Here is a 7,620-nt window from a genome sequence, read left to right as displayed (position 1 = left end):
GTCTAAGTGCGTCTTTCCATTTAACTTTGTATGGAATCAACGTGTTCACATAGTATTCTCTCTGAACACAGAGAGATTGTAGACTGAGAGTCAACCAACAAAAGTTAATATTATGTACGTTTATAGTTTTTCACGTAGTATGTAATGCAGGGTGTCATGGGGGTTGGTCTGACAGTGATGACTGTATTTATACACTTGTACACCTTCACACAGTATTTTTTGACATTGGTCAAATGTTCTTTTGTGCATGCCAGAATGCACTAAAAATGAAACAATAATTAATTGCATCTGATAATTTAAAATAAAATAAAAAATGTAAGAGATCACAAGTAACCTACATGTCAAAGAAACATACATGTTAACTTACTAGTTACCACCAAAAGAAGCCAGCATTTGGCATCACTTTATTTCATGGGACTGTAATTTCCTATTGATTTCCTGGCAAGATTCCAGAAGAATTTCCCTATTTATTATTTTCATGTGGAGTATGTGTAGTACACAAGTATGTGTATTGGGACAGAGGCGTTGCTCTGTTTTTTTAATCCATGTATAACACATAGTTCATTATTACATTGCTTGTGATGCAGACTGCATTGCACACAGAAACATTGAGGTGTTTTAGAGGAGGTTTTTCAAGGGTCCCACTGAAACTCAGTAACAGACTGTCAGACAGACCCCTGGAGAGAGTTCAATCCAGTCAGCTACAGTGTACATGAAGTAGCTGCTAGTGACACTTGCAAGCCATTTTTATCATAGGATTTGTGATTTTTCGGAAAGCACAACCTGTCATTTCATTGTTACTTAGATGATCAAATCAAATCATCACCGATAGTAAGTTGTGGCTTTCGGAAAACTTTCTTAATTTGAATGAAGATAAAACAAAGCGTATTAGTTTCAGTACTTCAGGCACGCTAAAATGGTCCAGCATTGAGTTTGGGAGCTCAGGTATCTTACACTAGGTCAGCTGTCAAAAACTTAGGGGGTACTTTTGATTGCAGCGTGAAATTTCGGATCAGTAACGTTGTTAGAATGAGCTTTTTCCAGCTTCGTCTCCCGGCTAAAGTTAAGCCCTTCCTTAACAGGCAAGATCTAGAAAAGTTCAGTTGGACTACTGTAATGGTCTTTATTTTGGTCTGAATTAGACCTCCATCTCACGTCTTGAACTTGTGCAAAATGCTGCTGCTCGCTTTTTAACAAATACATCTAGATGTGCACACATTAGAATAGATTTTAAGATGTTGTTTGTTTTCAAGGCCTTAAATGGTCTGGCCCTAGAGTATTTGTCTGACATTTTAACTTTATGGTAGCACAACCGGTCACTGCATTCTTCAAATAAGCGAGTTTTAGAAGTCCCAAGGTCCAAGCATAAACGGTGGGGGTGGGGATCAGGCTTTTGCAGTGGCTTCCCCGAGACTCTGAAACAAGTTACCCCCTGATTCTCGCACTATTACAAACTCAAAACGTATCTGTTTAGTCTGGGTTTTAAAACATGACAATTTCATTCTTTTATTTATTTCTTTGATTTTACTGTTTTCTATGTTCATTCTTTCTATTGTTTGATGTGTGTTTTACTCTTGGTTCCTGATGTTAAGCACTTTGGATACCTGCTGTTTGCTGTAAAGTGCTATATAAATAATTATGGTTAAAGCATTGATTTGGTAGCAACGTTGATGAAACAGACCTTTTAGTTTCCTATTTGTTTGTGTTACTTGACAATCAAACCGCGCCTCTTTCACCCTGAGATCCAGCCTTATGTGACTATGATTATTCAATTGATAAAACTGAACAACTAAATGAATAATTTCCCATGACCTGTTGTAGGCTTAGAAAAAAAGATCATGCAATGTATCACTCTTCCTTCTTTTTTGCTCTCTGTCACTCTGCGTCTCTCTCTAATCGACTAACAAGAAAAGGCCCTAATCCTGACCCGGGAGAAGAACATATGCTGTGAGGTGGAGGTGGGGGTGGGGTAGGGGAGAAAGAGGAGGAAGAAATAAAAAGGGTTCTATGGGAGGAGGTAAAGAGCTATACTGTTTGAAAAGAAACATGGTAACTGTGGAAAAAAAGAAGATAAGAAGAGGGACAAATGACCAGTAAGAAAAAACACGGATACACAGGATGAATGGAAACACAGGGAGAGGAAAAAAAAAAGAGAAGTAGGCAGCGAACTCATTAAGAGCTTACTGCTGCGGGGATGAAGGCCGAGCATCAGTCTGGGTAAGACGGGGTTAACTAATCCGAGCCACAGTTCCTCCCCTGGGACCTGGCCTGCACACTCTGCTCTCCACACACACTAAAGCTATTGGACTTAATAAGATTCCAGGTGATTTCTCTCCACTTCACTCTCTCCCCCGATTCATCCTGACAGAGTGATAAAGACAGTGTCTGACGCTGCTGTCAGGACTGGCTGGGGTCAGGCACAAAGCCTGGGCCGCTGGATTGATTTAGATTCAAATGGAAACTTTAAAAATGACGTCTGTTTCTCAGGATTGCGTTATGACGCATATCACACCTTTTAAAAAGTAAATGGACTGCGTTTGTACTGTGATTTTAGACTAAAGCGCTTTACAATGTGCCTCTCATTTGCCTATGCGTTCATCCACTAATAGTGGCTGCCATGGTTATCAAGAGCAATTGCATGTTCAGTGTGTTGCTCAAGGATGCTTGAGGACAGGAGGCGCTGGTTAGGGTACCACCCACCCATCCATCCTCCCACATGATCTATGGACAACCCGCTCTAACTCCTGAGCCCCAGCTGCCCCATGTCTATTGGCCTTTTCAAATTCACTGATGAGTTAAATATCAATATACATTAAAGGTATTTACCAGACTGGGTGTTTTCTAGCATGGGTCAGTCCTTCACTTCAGTGATCCCCTAGTCCAGGGATCTTCAACAGGGGGTCCAGGACCCCTTTGGGGTCCTCAGAGTCAATGCAGGGGGGCCTCCAAAGTTTTAGGTTTTTTCAAAAATTAAAACGTGTTAACATGAACATAACATATTACTAGCAAATATAAATCTCCACTGATGATCGGCTTACTGGCCTATAGTTAAGGTAGTCACCATGGTAGCCATCAACCGATACATTTTATCCTGAGGACTCACTGTGCCACATGTATGTTTAACATTACAGCATGATTTATAAAACCAGGCAAGTTGTTATTAGGCTATTTTATTGGTTAGCATTCTATGCAAAAAAGGTATAAAGGCTTTAGGCCGCCCTCCACGTTGTTGTAGGCCCAGTTTAATTTGCAACTTATTTCGATACAATATACTGTATATGTGGCAGGAGGTCCCTGATCCATCTATCTTTCAGTTAAGGGTTCCTCGGCTTAAAAAATGTTGAACGCCCCCGCCCTAGTCTGTACTGACGACATTTCATTCCCAAGAGAGTTTCTGCCAGATGTCCCTCACTTAACCACTTTCTTTGAGTTAATTTTAAACTCCGGTTTGATTGAGCAATATTAACCGGAACTTCTGAGCAACTTTAAGGTTGAAAATGGCACGTTTTTGAGACAATTTGGATCATGCAACAAGGCAAGCCTGCTTGGTTAATTTGGTGAATGATTGTAAAGATTTACAAAGAATATGTTTACTGCATTTACTCGCTAACTGGGACGTTTTAGGACCGATTGGCGGGGATTTGCTATGGACAAAATATGCATGGCAATTCACCAGTAAGAGCAAACTACGTTTAACCAGACCTGACTACAATGACCTTGCTACTATAAAGAGTTTTAGCTAATTGCTCAATAACTGTTGGTGTGTTTGCTAAAGCTTTGGAGATTCTCAGGGACTTTTGGTGTTTATTTTAGAGTGGAGTCACATGAGTTTTTGTGATGATTCTGTCAAACTTAAGAGCTTGGAAGCATAAACTGTTCTCGCCAGAGTATATGTTTCCCAAATCTATAGGATGGATGTGGTGAGTGCAATGTTTTCATGACCAAGAGTCCTAATGGATGAAGATATAAGAACATACAGACTGACCTCAATTTCCCTTAGAAGTCAGAGTACAGAGTGAAGAGACAAAAACAGACGCAGATATACTATTTTCCCCGTCCTCTGCATGTGTTGAACTAGTGAACAGAAACAAGAATTAAATGTGATTGCCCTTTTAAAATTTTAAGAGTTTTCCTTTAATGATGCCTTTGTGAACACGTGTCTGTGTCGGGAACAGAATATAAACTATGTGGTTATGCCCTTTCGAGGAAATCCTCTCGGCGAAAGAAAAAAAGACACGTTTCTCCTTCTGTTTAGTCATGTGTCATGTGTGCTCCCTTGGCTCTATTTTGTACCTTGTCTGGCTTCCTCTTGTGCCTTTTATGACTGTCTCTGTGTCTATTTTTGTCTTTTTTATTTGGCCTCTTTCACTTTCTCAATCTCTGTCAGTTTCTTTTTATATCTTTTTTCCTCATTTGATTTCTCTTCCCTCACTGTCTCCCTCCTTCAATCTTTCCAGACAGTGGGCTTTCTGCTCTTTACTACATGTTGACACTCTTGCTCCGTCTTGCTCCCGCCGTAACTGACCGCCTGGTTTTGTGCTCGTATGCCGCTTGGCGCAGAAGGAGAGAAAGAAAAGGCAGAGCGTTAAGCAAGTCAGAGAGAAAGGAAGGGGAGTGGTAGCTCACGGCGCCCACGTCTGGTCAGTGTCTGTTGATCTCGGTTGTAGTAATATTTAGTTTAAACACTAATAGCTGCCCACATGTAAATGTCAGGTAGCCTCCAACAAGTGCATTGCAGCTGAAATGTCAGGCATTAAAGTCAGAAAAAAAGCATGCAGATGCAGATAGAGACATAAGAACCCACAGGTGCACACATACTGTACATACTGAAGGAGGCGGCCAGGTTCGGTCTCCTACGTTGCTCCATTAAAGCTGAAATAAGGCCCAAGTGCTACATTTGCTCTTCATGAAGATAGCACTGGGCAAATAACATTAGACATGCTCGTTACTGCGGAGGAAATGCAACATGGCAGATGGTTGTTACTTTTTTACTATCCCTGCTCAATAAATTCAATTGCGCCATAAATGCTTTTCATTGGTACTAATTAGACATGTAGAGCTACACGGCAAGCATTATCATCAGTATGATATGCAGTCAACTGTAGAAAAATGGCTTCCAATTGGCAATTTTAATCATCTTATCCAAATAAATGTAACCTGAAACCATTCAACCTTGAACCTCCTATTTGCATTGTAATGCTAATCCCAATATGGATCCAATTCCAAAAGCTTTTTTTTTCTCCTAAATTGCGAGTCTCATCTGTGCAGTTGGAAGGTTTTTTGGCCTAAATGTATCTGCCCTGGATACACTAGGGGACTTTAATGGAAACATAATGATATCAGTGCAGATTTACCTGGGCAGAGTCCTGCAGATAAATGGGTCAGAAGGATGATGGAGCTACTCAGCAAGAAGGAGACCCAATCTTAAAATGTAGAGGGGATTAAAGTGGGTGGATGTTGAACTGAAATTAAACTCATTTGTTTTCTAGACATCAGTGTGAATAACCTTGGTGTTTGTTATAAATATAAATAGACATATGTACTGTACAGCTACAACGGCCAGTTAACCCTCTGGGGGCTGGCATTGTTAGCCATTTCCTTTTCCTGTTATGGCCCAGACACACCAAACTAGCAGCAATGAAGGCCAACTGTTGCATCGCGTCAAGTGTCTGGGTCAAAATATTGCACTTGAACACATGCTCAATCGGCCAAAATGTTGCTGACAAGGGCCAACTAGTACCATAGGGCTAATGCCAAACTAGGGCGACAGACGCTCACCGACGGCTCGCCATTGGCCAGCGGTGGTCTGTTAGGGCCTTTAGTCATGTGGTTTGAGCACGCCGCACATTACTGTGTGACATGATGAATCACAGAGTAATTTACGGACATGTCCCAGGACAACCCGTTGATGCCAATAAAAGATAGCACTTTTTAAGTTGTGAATTCTGCAACTTAAACAGCAAGCTGTGGCACACACGGTTCTTAATGCAACACAATCACTCCCTATGACATGTTGGCAAGCCTGCAAAGCAGTAGGTCCATCTGTGCTTGGCCTAGTTTTGGTTCACATTGGTGACATTCCAGACCTCATTCTCAAAGGGGACAGACAGAGACACACAGTGTGCCTCGCACTGGATAAATGTAGCCTTGACATTCAAACGGTCTGTTTGGCCAGTCAATTCATTTTGGCAGGCGCAGGATAATCAGAAGCCTGCAGCAGTTTGTAAACTCAAAAAAAACAAGCTTATATGAACAAAGCGTTTGTTTCGGTGGCTGGGTTGGAACAGTGGGTAGAACAGGCGCACATATACTTGGGAGTTTTATGCCTCAATGCAGAGGTCCAGGGTTTGAATCTGACCTGTGATTTCCTGCATGTCTTCTCTCTCTCACCTTTTTCACCTAGTTGTCCTATCTAATAAAAGTGGAAAAGCCCCAAAAAAATAATCTTTAAAAAAAAAAAAGCAAAAAATACAGTTTCAGTGTTGTGGCCTGCATAAGAGATAAAGATTGCCTCAGCTAAATATAATACACAAGCTACATGCATGCAAAGGTCAGGGCCTGCCTCAGGCCTGATTGTTGTGTATTATATTTAGCTGAGGCAATCTGACCCATACCTGTCAAGGGAAAATGCACTGATTGTCATTCTCACCATAAAAATTCAGAATGCGCAGATCCCACCAACATCTCAGAGGTGTTAGGTTATACAAGGATCAGTGTGTGTGTGTTTATAACAGCCACCAACAATTAGCTGGCACAAGATGAGAGGGAAGCTTTACGTCTAAAGTCATGAGAAAAGGAGCAGGAACATTAATTAGTTGCGTGTGTGCGCGAGAATGCGCAAGGATAAAAGACACCTGATAGGAAAAGTATGTGAGAGTTCCCTGAGGAAGAAAAAGAGGGGTGGAGCGCTGAGCGGTTGGAAAGGCCAGGCATGTCTTCTTACACACATTAATGAGCAGAGCAAGATCTGTGTGAAAAGTGCATGTTTTCAGTGAGTTTTACCATCTTGCAATATTTTAGAGTGACTCTCTTTCCAATGTGTACTATGATTCCGTTTTAATGTGTATACTTAAAAATAAAGTGCTATTTTCTGCTAATGGTCACTTTGAAGAGTTAAGAAATAGGTTGCTTTAAAATCTTCATTTTGGAATAAAAAGGCTACAAAGGTTGAAGTTGTGTCCTACAACCAGTTTTACCTTCATGTTATCCACATTCAGAGTAACTTGAAATAAGCTTGACAACAATCCAGTTCCCCTTCACTCACTCAGTTATAGGCTATACCTAGGGGATTCATAAATCAAAATACTAATCCCACTTGTCAGCTGTCACATAAATTTGAACAATAAACAATTGTGTTCGTCACATTACCCATCTGATAAAACAGTCATTTGAAAGGTTAGTAAGTTTGTGTTAGTGTGTTCGCCCAAAGGCAGAACACACTGTGCCTGACGGTGTGTTTGAGTAAACGCTACTGTGAATGAATGCGTAATGTGTAAGGTGAGCGGTCTGGGCCGGATTGAAGCAGCTGAGTAGAGCATGAATAATGGAAGCTGATGCAGTCGAGCCGCTTCTGTAAAAGCTACTGGTGTCAGTGTGGGCTCCTTCTGGGGATAGCCTGTT

At 41.2% G+C, this 7,620-nt stretch overlaps 1 long non-coding RNA gene across 1 annotated transcript in view; it reads left to right on the top strand.

Moving 5' to 3' along the window:
- The window catches only part of LOC116673066 (uncharacterized), a 14,997-nt gene that overhangs the window by 1,798 nt on the left and 5,579 nt on the right, over positions 1 to 7,620 (top strand). Inside the window, exon 2 of the long non-coding RNA XR_004327733.1 lies at positions 4,616 to 4,617. This is a non-coding gene — a long non-coding RNA (uncharacterized LOC116673066). The remainder of the gene's footprint in view (positions 1 to 4,615; positions 4,618 to 7,620) is intronic.

This window comes from Etheostoma spectabile, chromosome 23 (assembly GCF_008692095.1).
Source record: "Etheostoma spectabile isolate EspeVRDwgs_2016 chromosome 23, UIUC_Espe_1.0, whole genome shotgun sequence".
NCBI lineage: Eukaryota > Metazoa > Chordata > Actinopteri > Perciformes > Percidae > Etheostoma > Etheostoma spectabile.
The sequence above is the reverse complement of the archived record's forward strand: the minus strand, read 5'-3'. Positions and strand labels throughout refer to the sequence as shown.